Source organism: Schistocerca nitens, chromosome 7, assembly GCF_023898315.1.
Source record: "Schistocerca nitens isolate TAMUIC-IGC-003100 chromosome 7, iqSchNite1.1, whole genome shotgun sequence".
NCBI lineage: Eukaryota > Metazoa > Arthropoda > Insecta > Orthoptera > Acrididae > Schistocerca > Schistocerca nitens.
The window spans coordinates 200,481,279-200,506,084 of NC_064620.1; the positions used below are offsets into that span (position 1 = coordinate 200,481,279).

The 24,806-nt window shown below is 44.4% G+C and overlaps 1 pseudogene; it reads left to right on the forward strand.

Annotated features, from left to right (window-relative positions):
* Positions 1 to 10,633: 10,633 nt before the first annotated feature.
* On the forward strand, positions 10,634 to 10,751 carry LOC126195894 (5S ribosomal RNA; annotated as a pseudogene).
* The last annotated feature ends 14,055 nt before the right edge of the window (positions 10,752 to 24,806 follow it).

The window sequence follows — 24,806 nt, forward strand, 5'->3', positions numbered from 1 at the left end:
TGCAAAGTGAAAGCAGATCACCTATCATCTGCCAGTGTGTCTGTACAACACTTGGGATTGAACCTCGGTTTTCCGTGTTTGCTTCAACAGTACATATGTTCTTGGATAGGGTCTGCCTTTAGCAGAACACAGTTTTGTTTTTTAACCCAAACATGTTTCACTGCAGTTGCAGCATCTTCAGTGGGATTTTATTTTATGGCTGTTAAAGACTGTTCTTTACTGTTTGTATAGACGTAACTATTTGTTTTTAAATCGTAATTACAGATATTTCAAAAAACACATAAAATTATGAATTCATACCTTTTTACAACATGGTGTGGTTTTCCTGATGTATTGTGTTCCTACAGTGACTGTTTTGTTTAACAGTACATGTATAGAGATAGTAAAGAACATTCTTTATCTTTAACAGCCATAAAATAAAAGCCCACTGAAGATGCTGCAACTGCAGTGAAACATGTTTGGGTTAAAAAACAAAATTATGCTTTGCTGAGGCAGACCCTATCCAAAAAAAATATGCGTATCACACAGTATCCATCAGATATGTATCGCACTTAAAAGATTTTGGTTAGTCATTGGCTTTAGTAGATTCTATTTCTGTTTCTTTGCGACAGTGATTTCCTCAATCATAATGATTTCTACGAAACACTGTGTTATGTGACTCGCAAGTCTACGTGGAATATCACGCAACGAACTATTCTGAGGAAATGGGTGTCCTTTTGACTGGGAAATTACTCGGAAAAACCGCTAGAGCCAATCGAGCTCTTTGGTTCTCGCCTTTCATTTGGTGCGGACGCTTCTTGGAACGAGAAGGAAGCTGTCACGTATCCGAGGTTCCATAGCTGTATGAGAAGATAAAGAAGGTGACGCTAGTGAAAGAGTTATCTTCTGTGCAGCAGGGTACAGAAAGTGAATGCAAAGCGGATGCAGATAATGGCAGCTTTCGCCGCAGAGGGCGGTCGCTGGCTGCTTTGCCACGATATGACGCTCCCGTATGGCGGGGGCTTGGCTGAGGCCACTGACACTTCCGAGAAGAAGCAAAGTAGCTCGGATGGTACGTGGGACGAGGGCCGTGGCACGAGCTGCTCGTTATCGACGTCGTAAAAGCTCTGCGCGCGTGGGCGGCTTTCCGCAGAGGAGCACTGCGACTTCTCACGCAGACTTCCGCTCCGTATGTTTCCGGTAGGTTTCCTCTTTTTCCTCGTCTCCATGTTTGTCTTGTGAATATATCCGTGTCAACAACAGTTTCCGTGGTTTATGAACCCTACGGTCGACGGTCGGTTGTTACCCTCGCACAAGCAGGAAGCTTCGAGGTAGCGACGACCTGTAGTGACACATCCAAAGGTATACGAGCTTTAATACAGATTGTTTCGGCAGAATTCGAGAGATGTCGTTAAGTACACTATTTGATCAGAAATATCTGGTCAACTATTAATGGAAATTAATATAGGGTGCATCCACGCTTCGCCTTTAAAAGGGCATGAACTCTGCTGGAGATACTTTAAGTGAGATATCTGTCTACGACGGAATGGCAACCCATTCTTCATTAAGAGCCAAAACCATAGAAGGTAATGATCTTGGTCGCTTTGGTCTGGAGCGAAGTCGACGTTCTAACTCACCCCCAAGATATTACACTGGGTACAGCTCGGAACTGCAGGCCAGCAAGCTGCTCCATTTCGGGAATGTTACTGTCCACAAACCATTACCTCACAGATACTGCTCTATGAGAGTGCACTGTCATCTACATCTGCATCTACATCATACTCCGCAAGCTACCTAATGTTTGTGTGGCGGAGAGGACTTTCCGTACCACTATCTGATCCCTCCAACCCTGTTCCACCCACGAAAAAGTAAGAGCCTACGGAATATCAGACCAGCTGTGTGGCTGGATTGATGAGTTTTTGGCGAACAGAACACAGCATGTTGTTCTCAATGGAGAGACGTCTACAGACGTTAAAGTAACCTCTGGCGTGCCACAGGGGAGTGTTATGGGACCATTGCTTTTCACAATATATATATATAAATGACCTAGTAGATACTGTAGGAAGTTCCATGCGGCTTTTCGCGGATGATGCTGTAGCATACAGAGAAGTTGCAGCATTAGAAAATCGCAGCGAAATGCAGGAAGATCTGCAGCGGATACGCACTTGGTGCAGGGAGTGACAACTGACCCTTAACATAGACCAATGTAATGTATTGCGAATACATAGAAAGAAGGATCCTTTATTGTATGATTATATGATAGTGGAACAAACACTGGTAGCAGTTACTTCTGTAAAATATCTGGGAGTATGCGTGCGGAACGATTTGAAGTGGAATGATCATATAAAATTAATTGCTGGTAAGGCGGGTACCAGGTTGAGATTCATTGGGACAGTCCTTAGAAAATGTAGTCCACAAACAAAGGAGGTGGCTTACAAAACACTCGTTCGACCTATACTTGAGTATTGCTCATCAGTGTGGGATCTGTACCAGGTCCCGAAATTTCAATAGTAAATCTCTCCGTGATGCATAACGCCTTGCTTGTAACGTCTGCCAGTGGTGTTTGTTTAGCATCTCCGTAACGCTCTCTCGCCAGCTAAACGATCCCGTGACGAAACGCACCGCTCTTTGTTGGATCTTCACTGTCACCTCTATCAGTCCTAGCTGATAGGGATCCCAGATAGATTAACAATACTCAAGAATCGGACGAACAAGTGCCTCTTAAGCCACTTCTTTCGTGAATGAGTTACATTTCCTTAAGAGTCTTCCGATGAATCTGAGTCTGGCGTCTGCTTTCCCCAATCTGGTCGTTCCAGTTAAGGTCGCTCTGGATAGTTACGCCTAGATATTTTATGGCAGACGCTGTCTCCAGAAGTTTATCATCAATAATATAGCTGTACGGTAGTGGATTTTTTTCATATGTATGCTAAATATACTACATTTATTTAAGTTCAGGGTCAACTGCCAGAGTTTTCACCATTCATCAATTCTCTGCCGGTCGTTCTGCAAATTCTTACTATCTTTTGGCGTTTCTACTTTGGTATAGACAACTGCATCATCTGCGAATAGCCTTAAAGAGCATCCGATACTTTCTACTAGTTCATTTATATATATTGTAAACAGCAACGGTCCTATCACACTTCCATGTGGTACTCCGGTTATTACCGTTATATCTGTCAATTTACTTCCGTTAAGAGCGACGTGTTGAGTTCTATCTGTAAGAAACTCTTGAATCCAATCGCAGGTCTGCTCCGATAATCCGTAAGACCGTTTTTTTTTTTCATCAAACAGCAATGTGGGACGGTGTCAAATGCCTCACTGTAATCAAGGAACACGGCATCAACCTGAGCGCCGTTGTCCACTGCGCTGTGGATCTCATGGAGGAACAGAGAGAGATGAGTTTCGCAGGATCTCTGTTTGCGAATTCCATCTTGATTTTTATAGAGGAGTTCTTCATTTTCCAACTCTTGAGCATACAACATGTTCATTAATTCTACAATAGATTGACGGCATCGATATAGGTCTGTTCAAATGGTTCAAATGGTTCTGAGCACTACGCGACTTAACTCCTGAGGTCATCAGTCGCCTAGAACTTAGAACTAATTAAACCTAACTAACCTAAGGACATCACACACATCCATGCCCGAGGCACGATTCGAACCTGCGACCGTAGCAGCAGCGCGGTTCCGGACTGCAGCGCCCAGAACCGCACGGCCACTATGGCCGGCTATAGGTCTGTAATTGCGTGGATCTGCCTTACGGCCTTTCTTAAAAACGGCAATGACCTGCGCTTTTTCCCAGTCGTTACGTACCTTTAGTTGTTCAAGCGATCTAAGATAAATTACTACTTGAAAGGGAGCAAGTTCTTTCGCATAATCTTTATAGAATCTTATAGGTATCTCACCTGGTTCTGAAGCCTAAGCGACTGTAGCTGCTTTTCAATTCCGCGATATTTTGTCTCAATATCTGCGATTTCGAAGTTCGTACAACGATTGAAAAGAGGGGTAGTGTTATTATTTTGCGCGGTGAAACAACTTCGGAAGACCGAATTCAGTATTTCGGACTTCTCTCTGTTATCTTCCGTTTCGGTGTCAATGTGGGCGCTGAGAGAATGAACAGGTGTTTTTGACCCACTTACTGATTTTACGTACGACCAAAATCTCTTAGAATTTTTACTCAGGTCGGTTGACAACGTCTTACTTTCAAAATCATTGAACGCTTCTCTCATTGCCCTCCTTACGCCCATGTTCGCTTGCGCTCAGCTTTTGTTTGTCAGCTTTGTTTTCACTTCTCTTGAATCAGAGATGAAGTGCTCTTTGTTTGCGTAGCGCTTTTCTAACACGGCTATTAAACCACAGTGGAACTTTCCAATCCCTTGAAACCTTACTCAGAACATACTTGTCTAGGGCATACTGAACGATGCCTTTGAATTTTTTCCATTCGTTCTCCACACCTTCGTCCTCATCGCCGAATATTTGATGCTGACTGCTGAGATATTCTGAAATTTGTATACTGTCACCCTTGTTGAGCAAATATATATTCCTACCTTTCTTAACATTCCTTGTAGGACCCTTCGTCACAGATTCTGACACAGCCTCATGGTCACCGATATCTTCCTCTACGTTAACTGATTCGATAGGTTCAGGTCTGTTTGTTGCCAGGAGGTCTAAGAAGTTACTGTCACGAGTTGATGCTCTAGCTATCTGCTCAAGATAATTTTCGGACAAGACATCCAGAACAATGCCACACGATTCCCTGTCTCTGGCACTAGTTTTGATGGCATAACATTCCAAATCTATACCTGGCAAGTTGAAGTCACCCCCCATACAACGCCATCATCAAGAAATTTACTAATGATGTTCTGCAAGTCCTGTCTGAAGGCTCTACAACTACAGATCCTGCCCAGGTGGTCTATAAAGGCATCCGATCACCATTTTTAACCGTTCTTTGAGACGAACACGCCGCCACCGTTAGCGACTAACCTATCCTTACGATAAACATTCCAGTCTGAACTTAGGATTTTCTTGTCATTGACGTCTCGTTTCAACTAGCTTTCTATAGCCAATATTATCTGTGCATTATAATCTTGAGTAAGCGATACCAGTTCTGGGACCATTCTTGGATGCTCCTGCAGTTAAATAAAATGATATTCATCTTTTTCTACCTCTGATTTGCGAGGATCAAGATTCTCTAAGGTATCTGTGGCTGATTTAACAGGCAATTCGTCTTTGCTCCCAAGGGAGGGGTTCTCCAACCTAAAAAAGCCCCATGTGCACGCCACAAGTACTCCGCTACACTTATAGCCTCTTCCTGCGTGTAGTGCACGCATGAGCAATGAAGGGAAACCCTACAAGTCTGCAGCCGATAGCGGAGGTCGATAAATTCGCATCAGATACAGCCGCAGAGCCGTCTGAACCTATGGTTCAGACATTCCACTCTGCTGCAAACCAGAGGACCTCAATCAGTCCTGGGTGCGATGCTACAAATAGCCAGCTTAGCCTGCACCACGCGTGCGTTGCTAGTTGCCTTCACCAAATCAGGCAGCCGCCGAAAGGAGCCGAGGATGGCCTCAAAACCCAAGCGGCAGGCGACATTCGTGCCGACGTGTGACACTGCATGCAGCCGGTTGCACACAGTGCGCTCGATAGCCGCCGGCAGGGCCTCCTCCACATCACGGATGAGACTTTCCGGCAAACATACCGAATGCACACTGGAATTCTTTTCCGCCTTGCCTGCTATGTCCCTGAGGGACTCCATCACCCACCTGACATTGGAGCTCCCAATGACTAGCATACCCAACCTCTGTACTTGTCCGTACTGGGCAGGAAAATCGATACCCACCCTCTGTACTTGTCCGGACCGGGCAGGAAAATTGACCGCTGGCCCAACAGGAGACGCATCCCGTGCTGGCTCAGAGTTATCATCAATACTGTAGCACCTCGTACCTGTTGTTAAGACGTAGGGAGCCAGCCACACGGCCTGCTCCCTCTTTCGCCTTCCGCCCACTGTCTGCCACTGTCTGCCACCCACTCTGGAGTGAGGTCGGACTGGTCAGACGTTGCGTATCGGAAGCCGCAGCGACGCCCGGGTCACCAGGGGATTCCAGTGGCAGCAAATGTGTCGCAGGTCTCGTCACTGGCTCCCCGACGTCATCGCAACTTTGAGCATAAGCTAGAAGCTTGTCGACGGCAGCCTACGCAGCTTTCAGCTGTTTACGAACAGTAGCCAACTCTCCTTGTGTCCACTCACAACAAACACAGCCCCTAGCAATATCGTACTATGTATGAAATAGATATAAGGTCTCAAATGGCGCTACTGAGTTTGAAAATATATCAAAGGAGAATAAACTAACAGTAAAAGTAACTTCACAAAAGAAGACGAAATAACTATTCCAGAATTCGAATCAAGAACAGCTGCCAACATGAGTAACGTAGAAGTAAAATCCTCGAAGTAATAAAGCAACTTAAATCGTTTAATAAAAACAAGTCTCCTGGTCCAGACTGTATACCAAGCAGGTCCCTTTCAGATTATGCTGATGCATTAGCTCCATACTTAACAATCATATACAACCATTCGATCGACGATAGATCCTTACCCAAAGACTGGAAAGTTGTACTGGTCACACCAACATCAAGAAAGGTAGTAGGAGTTATACTATATTACAGGCCTGTGTCATTAACTTCGATATGCAGCAGGATTTTGGAACATGTATTGCGTTCGAACATTATGAACTACCTTGAAGGAAACGGTCTATTCACATACAATCAACATGGATTTAGAAAACATCGTTCTTGAGAAACACAACTAGCTCTTTATTATCATGAAGTGTTGAGTGCTGTTGACAAGGGATTTAAGATTGATTCTGTATTTCTGGATTTTCGGAAGGCCTTTGACACTGTACCACAAGCAGGCTGTAGTGAAATTGCGTGCTTATGGAATATCGTCTCAGTTATATGACTGGACTTGTGATTTCCTGTCAGAGAGATCATAGTTCGTAGTAACTGACGGAATGTCATCGAGTAAAACAGAAGAGATTTCTCGAGTTCCCCAAGGTAGTGTTATAGGCCCTTTGCTGTTCCTTATCTCTGAATGGTGCGAAAATTGGACGTTGACCCTAAATAACGAAAAGTGTGAGGTCATCCACATGAGTGCTAAAAGGAAACCGTTAAACTTCGGTTACACGATAAATCAGTAAAATATAAAGGCCGTAAATTCAACTAAATATCCAGGAATTACAATTACGAACAACTTAAATTGGAAGGAACACACAGAAAATGTTGTGGGGAAGGCTAACCAAAGACTGCGTTTTACTGGCAGGCCTACACTACGCTTGTCTGTCCTCTTTACTGCGCGGTGTGGGATCCTTACCAGATAGGATTGACGGAGTACATGGAAAAAGTTCAAAGAAGGGCAGCACGTTTTGTATTATCGCGAAATATGAGAGAGAGTGTCACTATAATTTAATTAATAGGCGTCGTGACGGTGCAGCTCGCAGTGATACATCGATATCACCGTTTGGATCGACCGTGCAGCCATAGATGTAATTTGATGCAAGTGTTATACCTCTTTGCCGCCGATTAACGTCTCTGGCGACTTGTGTATACGTGGCCTCATGAGCATCAGCGAAGTCCGCGAGTTTAAAAGGACTGAGTAAATTCCGGAGCGTCAGTCATCTCGGCTCACTCTGAAGATGGCTTGGACGATATATAGCCGAAATATTAGAAGAAGAAGTGAAATTTACGCTGCCGCGAGTCCGAAATTTTATGTAACAGTCATTGCGGCGCGACAATATCAAGATGCAAATCTTTCCCTGGATTACCTGTTTGCTGTGAATTTCCCGCAGATGTCGCTCGAGGCTTGTAGCATACCGGATTCCTCAGAAGATCCCAGCACGCTACCTGTGATCGTAAGTGAACGAGCAGATAGTTAATTTACTTGAAATAAGTCCCAGGATGCCATTAACACGTTTTTATTATCATCCATTGTAAAACAATAGCAATTTAATGCTTTCAAAGGATTCCTCCCGAAAATATAATAAAATTCGACAGCATATTAAGACCGACTGTCACAGAAGAGCAGGCTCCAAGTACATCCTATCGCCAATTGGTGAGATGGGCGTGCGGCCGCAATCTCTTTCTTACATCGCAAAACTTCGTAGCCCTTAGTACATCTTTGGTAGTTTAACAGTATTCATTTATCTACTGATATACCTGATTTACTGCATTGCAATATTATCATATTAAAGACCATTACCGCGCGATATGGTGCACTCGTCAACAGTACATTCGTGTGAACCAGCTTCCCATTCACTGCCGTCCCATACTGAAGCACTTCTTAAGGCAGCGAATTACTTCTGCTATCTACCGAGTTCTAATAAACGCAAGATTTTGAAAATAAAATACGTTCCAAAACATGAATAACCTTACACAGTCTGCGTGATGCTAATACGGTAACCAGCAAGATCCAAAGATCCGTTCTCGACGGAATATGTGTGGCTGCAGTTCCAAAGTCCATTTCGTCCCAGACACAGTATCCAGAATATAAGGTACCAGTTACTAAACGTTGGTGTCCATCTTACTTCGGAAGAGGATAAACGGTATGATGATACAGTTTCCGATCGAATCAGTGCGTGTGTCCATTTCATAGGGAGTGCAATATTGTACCGATAAGTGGGTTGATACTGCCTTTTTTTTGTAAATTTAACTCGATTTTCCAATTACTGGAATAACATCACATATCTTCTCAGTTCGTGAAGTTTGATTCCGTTTCCTCCTCTCCTTCGGGAGTGCTTCTCTTTTTTTGTCAGCCAATTTATATTAAATGTTACAATATAACACTTCGTTTACATCAGCATTTAGTACATCGCTTTAGCTTAAAATCAAAGAAATTGCTTTCCAGAGAAATATAGCATAATGGGAACGGCCAGCGTGGCTCTGCGCTGCTTCACCCAGCTTGTATTGTTCTAACTCTCATACATAAAACAGCTTCATACAAATGAGTAAATGTGTTAAACGTTTGACGCTAAGCATGTAAGCAAGAAACTGCTTAGGAAACGTTCGAAATTATGCTTAAAATTTGTTTCGGTCGCTAAATGTTTCGATTAGGAAACGCTGAATGAATATAATCTGGGTAAGCTGCGCTCTGTTTTAAGCAAAAGGTAAGTTTCTCACGCATGTCAGTGTTTTCATGCGTCATGAACACTATGCCGTACAAAAAATGATTTTGCAGGTGCATTTGGAGGTGTATGTGGATACTGTTTGCAAACTGTGTTGCGAATACAGTCGGTAGTAAAGAAGTAATAACTAATAAGTCACGTCTGAAAAAAAAAATGGCTCTGAGCACTATGGGACTTAACATCTATGGTCAGCAGTCCCCTAGAACTTAGAACTACTTAAACCTAACTAACCTAAGGACATCACACAACACCCAGTCATCACGAGGCAGAGAAAATCCCTGATCCCGCCGGGAATCGAACCCGGGAACACGGGCGCGGAAGCGAGAACTCTACCGCACGACCATGAGCTGCGGACGTCACGTCTGCTGCTGAAGTAAAATGTAGTGAGTAAAACTATCGTAACAATAAACTTTCCCATTACGGTTTGAACTTATGTTTAAAGTTTGATGAAAGTAGCTAAGTATTTAAAGTCTCGAATACTGGAAGAATGAAGTCCGCGTATTTGTAAGTCGTCAGTCCAGTTAAATAGTTTCACAGTTCGCTAAACTTTTAACAGACAGGTAGTTCTGTAGTATGACGCCTACTAGACTATGTAATGCCTCTTTCTGCTATAAGTTATATGAGGATTCTATTAAGTTCGTGAAGTCAAATTTCGTAAATTATATTTGCAAGTTGCCAAATTAAACTTTAAATTCTCGTTGAAAAGGAGTGCCAGGCTCCCTACAAATAATATCAGATGCGTTAGCGCAATAAAATTTACGCAAAGAGGCACCTGTCCCATAATAAATTGTATCACTGAAAATAGTCACTTTATGATAAAATAAATCTTGTGATTTGATGCTAATTAATTTTGATAGTAGTTTTAAATAAGTTCTTCTGCTCCGGCTTCGTCGTATTTCCGGTGGAAATAAAAAGTTTAAATGCGCCGCGTAATGGCGGCCAACTTTCTCAGTCAAAGATGATCGCAGCTAGCTCCGCAGCAGCTGCAAAAAGTACTACACAAACTTTTGCGTTATAACAAATGTGGCGTGGGTTCATTAACTGATTATTCTGCACTCCAGATTAGCTTATTATATTTTCGTAACTCTTTTACATATCAGTTATGTATTAGTAATTAAACGAGAGCAAGACAACAGCTATCGCAATATAATCGTACCTTCTGCACTCAAACAATAGCTACGACAGAAGAAAACATCATTGTTTTCGAGTCCTTTTATAATATAACAAAGATTATTGTTGTGTTGGCAGAAGAGCCAACACCGTGTTTCTAGAGGAGGCCGAAATGAACGCGTTTTAGCTCACGCAGGTTGGCGTGAGGAGGGAAGAACTATACTGACGTGAGGTCTGGAACATGACAAGGAATTAGAACTCAGAAAGCGAACGTAATTAGTTTGATACGTAACTTTAATCCATTAATGATGAACGTCGCTCTTGACGGTACATGATTGACAATATTATCTGTTCAGAATACATTCTTGGGGTAACGGCCTTGCCGCAGTGGATACACCGGTTCCCGTCTGATCACCGAAGTTAAGCGCTGTTGGGCGTGGCCGGCACTTGGATGGGTAACCGTCCGGACCGCCATGCGCTGTTGCCATTTTTCGGGGTGCATTCAGCCTCGTGATGCCAACTGAGGAGCTACTCGACCGAATAGTAGCGGCTCCGGTCAAAGAAAATCATCATAACGACTGGGAGAGCGGTGTGCTGACCACACGCCCCTCCTATCTGAGGATGACACGGCGGTCGGATGGTCCCGATGCGCCACTTGTGGCTCGAAGACGGAGGGAGAGAATACATTCTTGAAGAATATGACGCCTTGCTAGGTCGTAGCAAATGACGTAGCTGAAGGCTATGCTAAACTGTCGTCTCTGCAAATGAGAGCGTATGTAGTCAGTGAACCATCGCTAGCAAAGTCAGCTGTACAACTGGGACGAGTGTTAGAGAGTCTAGACTAGACCTGCCGTGTGGCGGCACTCGGTCTGCAATCACTGATAGTGGCGACACGCGGGTCCGACGTATACTAACGGACCGCGGCCGATTTAAAGGCTACCACCTAGCAAGTGTGGTGTCTGGCGGTGACACCACAATTATAGTGTTCAGTTCTTTAGTTTACACTTATGATCTTATATCACAGAGAACAATGTCTTTTTTCTATTATCAGAATAGATAAACTGTCTTTAAAGTTATTTCGTCACTTTGTCCGTATCACAATTAGGTAGTAAAGTTCACACAACATTAAGCATGTATAGTTCTTTTGTCGTTATTTATATTGTTCATGTCAAATATATGGAAAGGGACACTAGAACTACCTACCTAAAAGTTCTATAAATGGTGTAAAAATACTCGTCATATATGGCACCACTCTAAAAACAATATGTTTATGGATGCAAACAGTATGTAGAAATAAAATAGTCCTCAAGTGAGAATAAACTAGTCAGTTGGGTCAGAAAGTCAGCCCTTTATCGCCTGTAGCACTATGTGTTGTGAGGACATAGCATTTAATTTCAGCAGGTTGCTTTGTTATGTCCCTCCACAAAGCAGGGACGTAGGATAAATGGACTGGGCTGCGCTCTTGTGGTTCGCATTGCTGCAACGGCTCTGCAAATTCCGAGCTCACTCGACTGTTCGAACAGAGAAGACGACCGCAATGGACGCGTTAGCCTCCCATATGTGACTAACACGTCCGTGTGTGTGTGTGTGTGTGTGTGTGTGTGTGTGTGTGTCGGAGAGAGACTGCCGCAGGAGAAGAGAGAAGAACACACAATGCGAAAGAGAATGGGTAGAGGGGGGCGTTGAGCGGCATTGAGTGGGCGGAAGGCAACAGGTGCCTGGGACCATCGATTCTTCCGGGGCTCGCAGTCGCTGCCACCCCACGCCCCCGCGGCACAGCTGCGACCGCCGGGTCGCGCCGCCTCCGGCCTCCGGCCCCCGGCCGCTTCCCCAGCGGACTGCTCATCGGCGTTTTGGACGGGAATCAACTCCTGAAAGTTGGCCAGCCAGGAAAACGATTACAAGCTGACGTTCCAATTCTCGTGTAGCTGATTTTATCTTCGCGCGAAAACAATCGCCAAATTACTTCAAAATGCAAGTACCGACGTCGCCCAATGGCTTTTCATCAACAGTCTAAGTAAAAGAAGTAGAGAATAAGTAGAGAGAATGTAGCATGCTGCTTTACGTTCCCTGTTGTACCTTAATCCACTATTAGCTACCTTATTTTTTTCCACTTGTTTTGTAAGTGCTTAGTTTTTACACGTACACAATTGATCAATTTGTTTGCGCAATTATTGCTGTCGTGTGCCTTCGTACACCTGTGTTGTGTTTTATTCGTGAACAATTACGTGGGAAAAGGGTAGTAAAGTTTTGTGGTTTTTTCTACTTACGAAGAACACTACAGTTGACGGCTGTTGAGAAGTTCTTTATGTGTTCGTAGATATAGTATTTCCTTTTCTGAAATGTAGACCTACATTTCCAAGATAGATCATGCCCGTGAACAATTTCTATTAAACTTTACAACCAAAGCTTACTGTGAACACCTACAGCAGTTAAGTAATAGCGTCCTTCTACTTGTAGTTCTTTCTCCCTGATCTTAGGCTTTGTCTCCAGAAGTTAAAATATATCCGTGTGATGAAATAAATTAAATCAAACACCCACTCATTGATTAAAACCACTATATTTCAATGTTCTCTACAGCTGCTTGAAACATGTTGGACACTGTCCATACAGAAGAAAGATGATACAATGAAGGCTTTCACGACCGGATGTTTCAGTTGCCGAGAATTCTTCCGGGTTGTATGGCCGTGGTCCATGGAATTTCAAATGCTTCAAATGGCTCTGAGCGCTATGGGACTTAACATCTGAGGTCATCAGTCACCTAGAACTTAGAACTACTTAAACCTAACTAACCTAAGGACATCACACATAACCATGCCCGAGACAGGATTCGAACCTGCGACCGTAGCGGTCGCGCGGTTCCAGACTGAAGCGCCTAGAACCACACTGCCACACCATTCGCCGGTCCATGGAACTCTTCTATCCCTGACGTTTCGTCCAAAGCTACGTTGGACATCTTCGGAGGTGCTCCTGGTTGTGCTGAGTCTTACCGACTGACGAGTCGAACGTCGAAGAACGGCCTAAATGCCGTGGAAAGCGGGCGTGGTCTGGATTTCATGTGATAGCAGAGATAAACCCTTTAGTGACAAATGGAGATACTGAAAAAATTCCATTCCACCTATACTTCACCTTCACGGATTCTATCACATTTGTATTAATATCATTATTTATTATGCCTAATTAATCCTTACCTCCTAGGAGACATAGATAATTTCATACCTGTCCACCCAGAGGTGTACATTGCACGTTATGACTTAACCATGAAAATTACTCTGATCACAAACGAAAAAAAGTATTTCTTTACAGTCAGTATTAAAACAGTAACAAAAAATTTTGAGAATCATCACTCATCTGATGTATAATGTGCACTACACGTGGACAAAAGATTGAAGATTACTGCAAACATGGTGTTTCAGCGGCCCCTACCTAAGAGTTTCATGCGGCCCACAAGCCTTCAAAAGCCGTGAGCGATATTTTCATATTATCTCGCGCACTACGAGCTACTATTAATCTTACAGAAAAAGTGAACAGGACCTTTTTGTTGGAAATTAATGTACTTAAATTTTATCAGATGTACGTTTTCGATTGTGTGCTAACGGACGCTTTCACCAGCACACGAGTCAGCACAAGGAAACATTGCATAGTAGACGCTGAACTAAGCGCGCCTCTGACAAGAGAAGACAAAGACACGCCCCCAGGCTAGGGGCAGATAACGCCCCTTGGGCAGCGTGCATATAGGCCACCGTCGCTGACCAAGCCGTTTCAATATCTCAATCTCAGTACCTCAGTACGTCGCATCGGAACTCAGTTCGCACTGCATCTCAATACGTCGCACAGTGGTCTGGTCTTCCATGCTGATGGTCGTCGCCTCGCACCTTCGCTTGCTTTGATTGAACGTTAGTCAATGTATACAGTTGTGATATGGACACGGACAAGATGCAAGAATTAGCACAGTTTATTTGATTGCCGTTAACCACAGAACTTCAGATTGGTTCAAATGGTTCAAATGGCTCTGAGCACTATGGGACTTAACATCTGAAGTCATGAGTCCCCTAGAACTTAGAACTACTTAAACCTAACTAACCTAAGGAGATCACACACATCCATGCCCGAGGCAGGATTCCAACCTGCGACTGTAGGGTCGCGCGGTTCCAGACTGAAGCGCCTAGAACCGCTCGGATACCAATGCCGGCCAACTTCAGATTCGACATCATTGAAGTTAAGTACTCAATTGGTTGTTGTAACTAACTGTATTTTAACCACGTGTGCATTTTGTGTTGTAGTGAGAGGAAACCGGCCACACACCTATCATACCACCCTCTCCTCATCCAGCCAGGAACCACAAAACATTACAGGAGGGCACAGCCGCAACAGATTGAGGACAATGTTTTCCCGTGATTCAAGAAAAACTCATCTTGAGGTCACTTTCGTGTTTTTTTTTTCTTTCTCGAATAATTAGGAAACTAAGGTATCTAGAGAAAATGTGTCCCACCACAAAATTTAACTACGTTTCCTATTAAAAGGTCCCGATCAGTTTTCCTGTAGGACTAATAGCCTGCATGTGGCGAGTGAAAGAATTTGAAAATCTTTCACGCGATGTTTGAAGGTGACTCAGGTTACATAAAACTCATAGGTAGGGGCAGCTGAATCGCGCTGTATATTTTTATTTCTCGGTAAGGCGAACTGGTTAACTCGCTAGGGGAGCGGCACCAGCCTCTATGAGCATGAGAATCAGGAAGGGAAGCGGTAACAGCATACTCTCGAGTGTTCTTACTACGAAGATGAGGTCACACGCTACACGGCTGTACGCTCCAATGAAATACCTACCTGTTTAGAACAAAAACAGGAAGAGGGTATACAGTACATCTCACCCAGATTAGGAAAGACGCTTTACTGGCAGCATTTGTCACATTACGTCTCTGGTGTCACTATTATCCATAGATGTCTCAGTGGATTCATTGTTTGCCTTTTCAATCACAGGTCATAATGCCGACTCTTCTTTCGAATCCATGCAGACTGATTTTAATATATTTTGTTTCTTCAACGTGAAAATACATCTTCTCCAGCAGTTAACACGCACATTTTTTTTAATGCACCGTCTTTCAACATTTCACTTGAGACAATGGCATTTTGCAGTGCACCAAATAGTTAACCTGAACGAATTCCCCACATCTAATAACTCATCAAGTTTATCTGAATAATTAATTCATCAAAAGCAAATTTCAATATCAAAAGTCTGTATTAGCACGCAGTGAACACACGTTCCCAAGCTGCAAGTTGGGGCACTGAAACGATTATGTCCAAACTAACTACACGTCACGATATCAACTCGTCAGCCATAAACTTTACCACCTCACCCCAAAAAGAACGGCAACCTAAAGGCAAAGAGACCTACTCCGTTTGCTCCTTCCTCAACAAATGGTTCAAATGGCTCTAAGCACTATGGGACTTAACATCTGAGGTCATCAGTCCCCTAGACTTAGAACTACTTAAACCTATCTAACCTAAGGACATCACACACATCCATGCCCGAGGCAGGATTCTAACCTGCGATCTTTGCAGCAGCGCGGTTCCGGACTGAAGCGCACAGAACCGCTCGGCCACAGCGGCCGTCCCTTTCTCAATACTGTCACGTGGTTCACAACCTTGATGAAAAGAGTATCTGCGTATCTGACCGCCATTCTCTCAGCATTATGTTTTTTTTAAATGTTAAATATTCTAAATACAATGGTGTTCAAAACAATGATTAAAGTAGTTTCCGCGTAATTTGTCACTGCCAACTAACATAGCTGCATGAAACTTGAACCATGCATACAAAGAACTGCTACAGTATAGTATTGAAGGTAACTGAAGTAAATACGCAATAAGACTGTAAGACTAACAGAAACGACAATTCTATTCAAAGACAATAATTATACTGTATATAAATGTGACATAAAGCCACGTCGCTTGTCATATAGACGGTGCTGTGATGTTAGCTTTCGACTATGTGTGGCGCAGGGTATTACTCCATAACAAAACAAATATTGAGTGTAACCATTTAGCACTGGAAAGTCGTCATTACCATTTGTATAAAGAAACTATTTATTTTATAATAAGTTGGTTCACACCCATTAGACACACGGTATAATAAATGCACATTACTTGATGCGCCTTGGCACTACTATACATATTGTAATGCCACTTGATAGCGAAAGAAGTCTTCTTGGTCCGCACTCTGCAGAACTGTGTCTGTTATCTGGGAATGTTTCACACACACAACTTGAAACACCATATCCACGTGAAGCAATCGCTCCTGTATAGCACAGTTTGTACCAAGTGATTTCAAAGTGGAGTGGTACAGCTATACATTACGAGGACTGCCCAGAAAGTAATGCATCGCATTTTCTTTTTTTTTTTTTTTTTTTTTTTTTTTTTTTTTTTTTTGCCGAAAACAATGCTGCGAATACTAAACGTTACGTATGTATTATTTGAAGCCACCTGAGTGAGCGCGCGAAGTTTCCGTCATTTCCGACAGATAGCGTAGCTGCAGGACAGTTTCCAAATGGTATCTGTAGGTGACGTACGTTACAAGCAACGTGCCGTCATTGAACTTCTAACTGCAGCGAAAGAAACTGTGGGGAATATTCACAAACGCTTGTCAAAGTCTGTGGAGCGTCTGCTGTCGACAGAAGTACAGTTAGTCGCTGGGCACGGAGGATGAGGTCATCAGAAGGCGGTTCGGCAGACCTTCACGATTTGCAGCGGTCGGGGAGACCATCTACTGCAGTGACACCGCACACAACTGACCTAGTCCCCTCGGACTTCCACTTGCTTGGGCCATTAAAGGATGCCTTTTGTGAAGGACATTTTGAGGACAATGAGGAGGTGATTAACGCAGTGAAGCACCGGCCCCGCCACCAGAGAAGCACTGATACCGACAGGGCATTCACGCCCTTTTGCACTGGAAGAAGGCCGTAGAACGTGATGGAGATTATATGGAAAAATAGGATGTGTAGATAAAACACCATTCTTTCGTGTGTGTAATTCTCATTATGTTCAATAAAGAACTGTTGAATAAAAAAATGCTGTGCATTACTTTCCGGGCAATCCTGGTACACTGAGTTTCATTACCGAGGATATTAGCGTGGATAAACTTTGATTTTGACAACAACGAATATCAACTTCAAATACGAACAACGTGAAACAGTTCCCTCAATATGTATTGGGCATTGTATGTATGAAAACTAAAACAGATATTTTTACCTTGGTTGCACATTTAGAAATTACACACATCAAAAAAAGTTTTGCATCAACCCCGTTCCCAGAAATCCTGAAGATGTTGACTGTGGATATTGTATCACAGACACAGTCCTCTGACTGTTCAGAGATGTCACTAAAACCGCCAAAAGATGTAAACAACTATGCATGAGCAGCGCCTATTAGACGGAGGGGGTCAGACAGCCGATAAGTTCCAGTCATTCCTCCAGGAAGGAGATACACGGCTGGTGTTGTCTGTAGTTTAAACACGCCTAGACGGTCAATACCGCGGTTCGATGGCGTCCGCATTGTTACTTTGTACCAGGAAGGGCTCTCAATAAGGGAAGTGTCGAGGTGTCTTGGAGTGAACCAAAGCGATGTTGTTTGGACGTGGAGGAGATACAGAGAAACAGGAACTGTCGATGACATGCCTCTCTCATGCCGCCGTATTGGATTGGATGACCGCTACCTGCGGATTATGGTTCGGAGGAACTCTGAGAGCAACACCGCCGTGTTGAATAATGCTTTTCGTGCAGCCCCAGGACGTCGTGTTACGAATCGAACTGTGCGCAATAGGTTGCATGATACGGAACTTCACTCCCGACATCCATGGCGAGGCCATCTCAGGCAACCACGACACGATGCAGCGCGGTACAGATGGGCCCAACCACATGCCAGATGGAGCGCTCAGCATTGGCATCACGTTCTCTTCACCGATGAGTGTCGCATATACCATCAACCAGACAGCCGGCCGGAGTGGCCGAGCGGTTCTAGGCGTTTCAGTCTGGAACCGCGCAACCGCTACGGTCGCAGGTTCGAATCCTGCCTCGGGCATGGATGTGTTTGATGTCCTTAGGTTAGTTAGATTTAAGTAGTTGTAATTTCTAGGGGACTGATGACCTCAGCTGTTAAGTCCCATGGTGCTCAGAGCCATTTGAACCATCAACCAATCGTCGGAGACGTGGAGGCAACCCCTTCAGGCTGAACGCCTTAAACACACTGTCCAGCGAGTGCAGCAAGGTGGAGGTTCCCTGCTGTTTTGAGGTGGCATTATGCGAGGCCGACGTACTCCGCTGGTTGTCATGAAAGGCGCCTTATGTCTGTACGATACGTGAATGCCATCCTCAGATCGATAGTCCAACCATATCAGCAGCATATTGCCCAGGCATTCGTCCTCATGGACGACAGTTCACGTCCCCATCGTGCACATCTCTTGAATGACTTCCTTCAGGATAATGACGTCGATCGACTACAATGACCAGCATTTTCTCTAGACATGAACCCTAACGAACATGTCCAGGATAGATTGAAAACGGCTGTTTGTGGACGATGTGACCCACCAACCAGTCTGAGGGATCTTCGCCGAATCGCCGTTGAGGAGTGGGACAATCTCGACCAACAATGCCTTGATGAACTTGTGGGTAGTATGCCACGACGAATACTGGTATTCATCAATGCATGAGGACATGCTGCCGGGTATCAGAGGTACCAGTGTGTACAGCAGTCTGGACCACCACATCTGAACGTCTCGCTGTATGGTGATACAACATGCAATATGGTTTTTATGAGCAATAAAAAGGGCGGAAATGATGTTTATGTTGAGTCGTATTCCAATTTTCTGTACAGGTTCCGGAACTATCGGGACCGAGGTGATGCAAAAACTTTTTTGATGTGAGTATGTAATAATATCTCTGTTTATGACAAAGGCAGTTTGCAGCACAAAATTACTGTACGGTACCCTACAGATGATTCAGCCCGTACTCCCATTAATTCATACAAATCTAACATTATCACATACCAGAACTAAGTTCTAGTGTCGCAGTTACACTGTATTATCACCAAGCAAAAGCCATCAAAGCTGAAAACTAGTTTAAGTAATCCGTCTAAGCATACTAGAATACACTTTAAACGTCCTCCCTGTTGCTGTTTATTTTACGGAGTAAGTGTAACCATACTAGAAATTTTTGCAAAACTGGTCTATTTCCTCCTCTTCTCCCCAATCCTATTTAGTACCTCCTCATCAGTTATGTGATCTACCCATCTAATCTTTAGCATTCTTCTGTAGCACCACATTTCGAAAGCTTCTATTCTCTTCTTGTCCAGACTAGTTATCGTCCATGTTTCACTTCCATACATGGCTACACTCTATACATATACACTCCTGGTAATGGAAAAAAGAACACATTGACACCGGTGTGTCAGACCCACCATACTTGCTCCGGACACTGCGAGAGGGCTGTACAAGCAATGATCACACGCACGGCACAGCGGACACACCAGGAACCGCGGTGTTGGCCGTCGAATGGCGCTAGCTGCGCAGCATTTGTGCACCGCCGCCGTCAGTGTCAGCCAGTTTGCCGTGGCATACGGAGCTCCATCGCAGTCTTTAACACTGGTAGCATGCCGCGACAGCGTGCACGTGAACCGTATGTGCAGTTGACGGACTTTGAGCGAGGGCGTATAGTGGGCATGCGGGAGGCCGGGTGGACGTACCGCCGAATTGCTCAACACGTGGGGCGTGAGGTCTCCACAGTACATCGATGTTGTCGCCAGTGGTCGGCGGAAGGTGCACGTGCCCGTCGACCTGGGACCGGACTGCAGCGACGCACGGATGCACGCCAAGACCGTAGGATCCTACGCAGTGCCGTAGGGGACCGCACCGCCACTTCCCAGCAAATTTGGGACACTGTTGCTCCTGGGGTATCGGCGAGGACCATTCGCAACCGTCTCCATGAAGCTGGGCTACGGTCCCGCACACCGTTAGGCCGTCTTCCGCTCACGCCCCAACATCGTGCAGCCCGCCTCCAGTGGTGTCGCGACAGGCGTGAATGGAGGGACGAATGGAGACGTGTCGTCTTCAGCGATGAGAGTCGCTTCTGCCTTGGTGCCAATGATGGTCGTATGCGTGTTTGGCGCCGTGCAGGTGAGCGCCACAATCAGGACTGCATACGACCGAGGCACACAGGGCCAACACCCGGAATCATGGTGTGGGGAGCGATCTCCTACACTGGCCGTACACCACTGGTGATCGTCGAGGGGACACTGAATAGTGCACGGTACATCCAAACCGTCATCGAACCCATCGTTCTACCATTCCTAGACCGGCAAGGGAACTTGCTGTTCCAACAGGACAATGCACGTCGGCACGTATCCCGTGCCACCCAACGTGCTCTAGAAGGTGTAAGTCAACTACCCTGGCCAGCAAGATCTCCGGATCTGTCCCCCATTGAGCATGTTTGGGACTGGATGAAGCGTCGTCTCACGCGGTCTGCACGTCCAGCACGAACGCTGGAAATGGCATGGCAAGCCGTTCCACAGGACTACATCCAGCATCTCTACGATCGTCTCCATGGGAGAATAGCAGCCTGCATTGCTGCGAAAGGTGGGTATACACTGTACTAGTGCCGACATTGTGCATGCTCTGTTGCCTGTGTCTATGTGCCTGTGGTTCTGTCAGTGTGATCATGTGATGTATCTGACCCCAGGAATGTGTCAATAAAGTTTCTCCTTCCTGGGACAATGAATTCACGGTGTTCTTATTTCAATTTCCAGGAGTGTACTATCAGAAACGACTTCCTGACACTCAAATCTATACTCGACGTTAACAAAGTTCTCTTGTTCAGAAACGCTTTCCTTGCCATTGCCAGTCTACATTTTATATCCTCTCTACTTCGACCATCATCAGTTATTTTGCTCCCCAAATAGCAGAACTCCTTAACTACTTTAAGTGTCTCATTTTCTAACCTAATTCCCTCAGCATCACACGACTTAATTCGACTACATTCCATTATCCTCGTTTTGCTTTTGCTGATGTTCATCTTATATCCTCTTTTCAAGACACTGTGCTTTCAGTTCAACTGCTCTTCCAAGTCCTTTGCTGTCTCTGACAGAATTACAATGTCATCGGCGAACCTCAAAGTTTTTATTTCTTCTCCATAGATTTTAATACCTACTCCGAATTTTTCTTTTGTTTCCTTTACTGCTTGCTCAATATAAGCCTCTACATGCTTACATTTGTCCTTTAGCCATGCCTGCTTAGTCATTTTGCACTTCATCTACACATCTACACATAACTAATGAGGAGGTACTGAATAGGATTGGGGAGAAGAGGAGTTTGTGGCACAACTTGACTAGAAGAAGGGATCGGTTGGTAGGACATGTTCTGAGGCATCAAGGGATCACAAATTTAGCATTGGAGGGCAGCGTGGAGGGTAAAAATCTTAGAGGGAGACCAAGAGATCAATACACTAAGCAGATTCAGAAGGATGTAGGTTGCAGTAGGTACTGGGAGATGAAGGAGCTTGCACAGGATAGAGTAGCATGGAGAGCTGCATCAAACCAGTCGCAGGACTGAAGACCACAACAACAACAGCTCTTCTAACCATATGAGTAACTATAAAGTAATTTCGTCTACTGCGGGGGCTTTGTTTCGACTTAGGTTTGTCAGCGATCTGTCAATTTATTCTCGCAGTATCATACCACCCATCTCATCTTCATTTCTTTCCTCTTCCGTTTCCATTATATTGTCTACAAGTTCATTTCCCTTGTTTAGCCCTTGTATATATTCCTTTTACCTTTCTGATTACCCTTCTTCGCTCAATTCTGGCATGCCATCCGAGCAATATTCATAGAGCTGCGCCTGTTTTCTACGAAGCTCACTTAGTTTTACCGCACGCATGCACGTTTCTACACCTGTCCTCTAGCTATACCTTCTTAGGCACTTCGTACTTTCTGTCACATCACTTTCAAAATTCTTGTCAAATCCAAATCCATACAAATATTTAAGGTTCTTAAATTAATATCACACTGCATAAGGACATTTACATTTTACATAAAACTACAAATGCTACTCTACGTACATGTCAACTGTGCAATAAAATGGTAGCCCAGTTACAAACAATTAATTGATTAAATAAATCTGCTGTGACACTCTGTCCGCGTGACAGATACTGTGGGATAATTCCAGAACAGGATTTGAACATAAGTTCAACAAACGTTAAAAAAAAAAATGCATACACCTCTATTGCAACATTAAGGTCCAGGACAAGACAATAAATTAGACACAAGTACATGTAATGTTGATATCCAAAGTCCATTTCCTACCTCACCACTAGGGGCTGGCCAAACGCTACCCACATGTACAAACCGAAGCAAACAGTAATACTTCACTGACTGGCCACAAGGTTGATACACATAAATCAAGTTAAGTACTTAAATAAACTACCGCGCTCCTAATACACTTTTAAAATGATAATGACAATTAAACCTTAATTTTTTAAAGAAATCAGGGAACTCATTGCTGAGTTTGCCCAAATGTTTTCATCACACGCCTACAAGGACCTTACAATAATAGAAACACTGAATAAATTAGTTCTCCAAAATCTCTAAAACCAAGGCCTAATCCGGCGACAGCCCCGCCATGGCACGGTACCAAAAGAATGGCAATCAACTACTCACCTTGAAGCTGGAAAGCGAGATCGCAGAAGCGCGTGTGATCTGCCAACACCTACGCCTCGTGCGAGACGGAAAAGACGCCGAAGCAGAAGGAAATCGCGTCCCTGCATCGTATCAACTGAACGGCTGCCTATACAAGGCTTTCAACAGAAACCAGAGAACAAACAGCAAATACGGGCATACACACACACGAAAATCTACGAGTGCGTACTTTTAGGCTGAGCGCGCACAGCTTTAGTTACAGGCCAAAACCACTAACTCGCCCCAGGTAGGGCCATAAGGTCTACAACAATCATAAATTACAGTCCGTAGTAACAGACAATGATTTCAAGTGCCATATGAACATTGAAAAACACTAGCTTGGCGCTTAAAGAAGCTTCAGATTGACAAACACAGTCCCAACGCATAAAGAAACCACATTCCTGATCATGTCACACCGAGGCAGAATTAACAAACTTTAATTACAGTTCATAAATAACAGTATTCATATATAATTTCAAATAGATGCCAAGGAGGGCAATAGCTTCAGGACTCCATGTAGGCACCGGATAATACTGCCCTCCTGCTCGAAACTGTTCAATACATCTCGGCGTATTTAGCACACCACAGTTAGCTGATGCACTTCATAAGGATGTTTCACGCAACGAGTCACTTCTTGTCCGCTAAACTCGTCGGCAGCAACGGTCAAAGCTGCAGGAAAACGCGGGCCCCCATGGCCCAACTGTTAGCGGTTTCAACTCGGTGCAACAACCATGACGCCTGGTACTTAGGCTCACCCGTCCAGCTCCATGGCTCACACTCTACTCCCTACCACACAACCCCAGAGGGAATACACAACCGAGTTAAGATGATACCACGAGGGTCACACGCACAAGTGGCGCCAGTAGGAACGCTCGCGCGCCCTCACAGACGCAGGCACGACCGAAGTCCGTACTCACTTTTACCTTCTTTTCTGTTGCGTTTGTAAGTTTTCTCCTTTCGTCAGTCTAATTCAGTATCTCGTTTGTAATCAAAAGATTTCTATTTGTTATTTTTGTCTACTTGATCCTCTTTGCCGGCCGGAATGGCTAAGCGGTTCTAGGCGCTGCAGTCTGCAACCGCGCGACCGCTACGGTCGCACGTTCGAATCCTGCCTCGGGCATGGATGTGTGGGTTGTCCTTAGGTTAGTTAGGTTTAAGTAGTTTTAAGTTCTAGGGGACTGATGACCCCAGAAGTTAAGTCCCATAGTGCTCAGAGCCATTTGAACCATTTTTTGATCCTCTTTGGCTTGCACTTCATCTCTCAAAACAACCCATTCCTATATATATTTCTTTTTCTTTCTTCCAGTGAAGAATGTCACAGTCACAACTTCCCCTGGAAAAGTTTTGCACTTTAAGAAATCTCTGTATTACCATTATACAATCTATCTGAAAACTTCTAGTCTCTATGTCTCTTCGACGTGTTTACCTGTCTCTTATGATTCTTGTTGTTGTTGTTTTGGGGAAGGAGACCAGACAGCGTGGTCATCGGTCTCATCGGATTAGGGAAGGATGGGGAAGGAAGTCGGCCGTGCCCTTTCAGAGGAACCATCCCGGCATTTGCCTGGAGTGATTTAGGGAAATCACGGAAAACCTAAATCAGGATGGCCGGACGCGGGATTGAACCGTCGTCCTCCCGAATGCGAGTCCAGTGTCTAACCACTGCGCCACCTCGCTCGGTTTATGATTCTTAAACCAAGTGTTTCCAATGTTTAAATTATGTTCTGGAAAAAAAAAGAAATGTACAAGGCGACTTCCTCTTTCATCCCTTTCCTACATTCCTTTTTCTCCAGGTTTTCCTTCTATTCCTTTTTTTCACTATCGAAGTCAA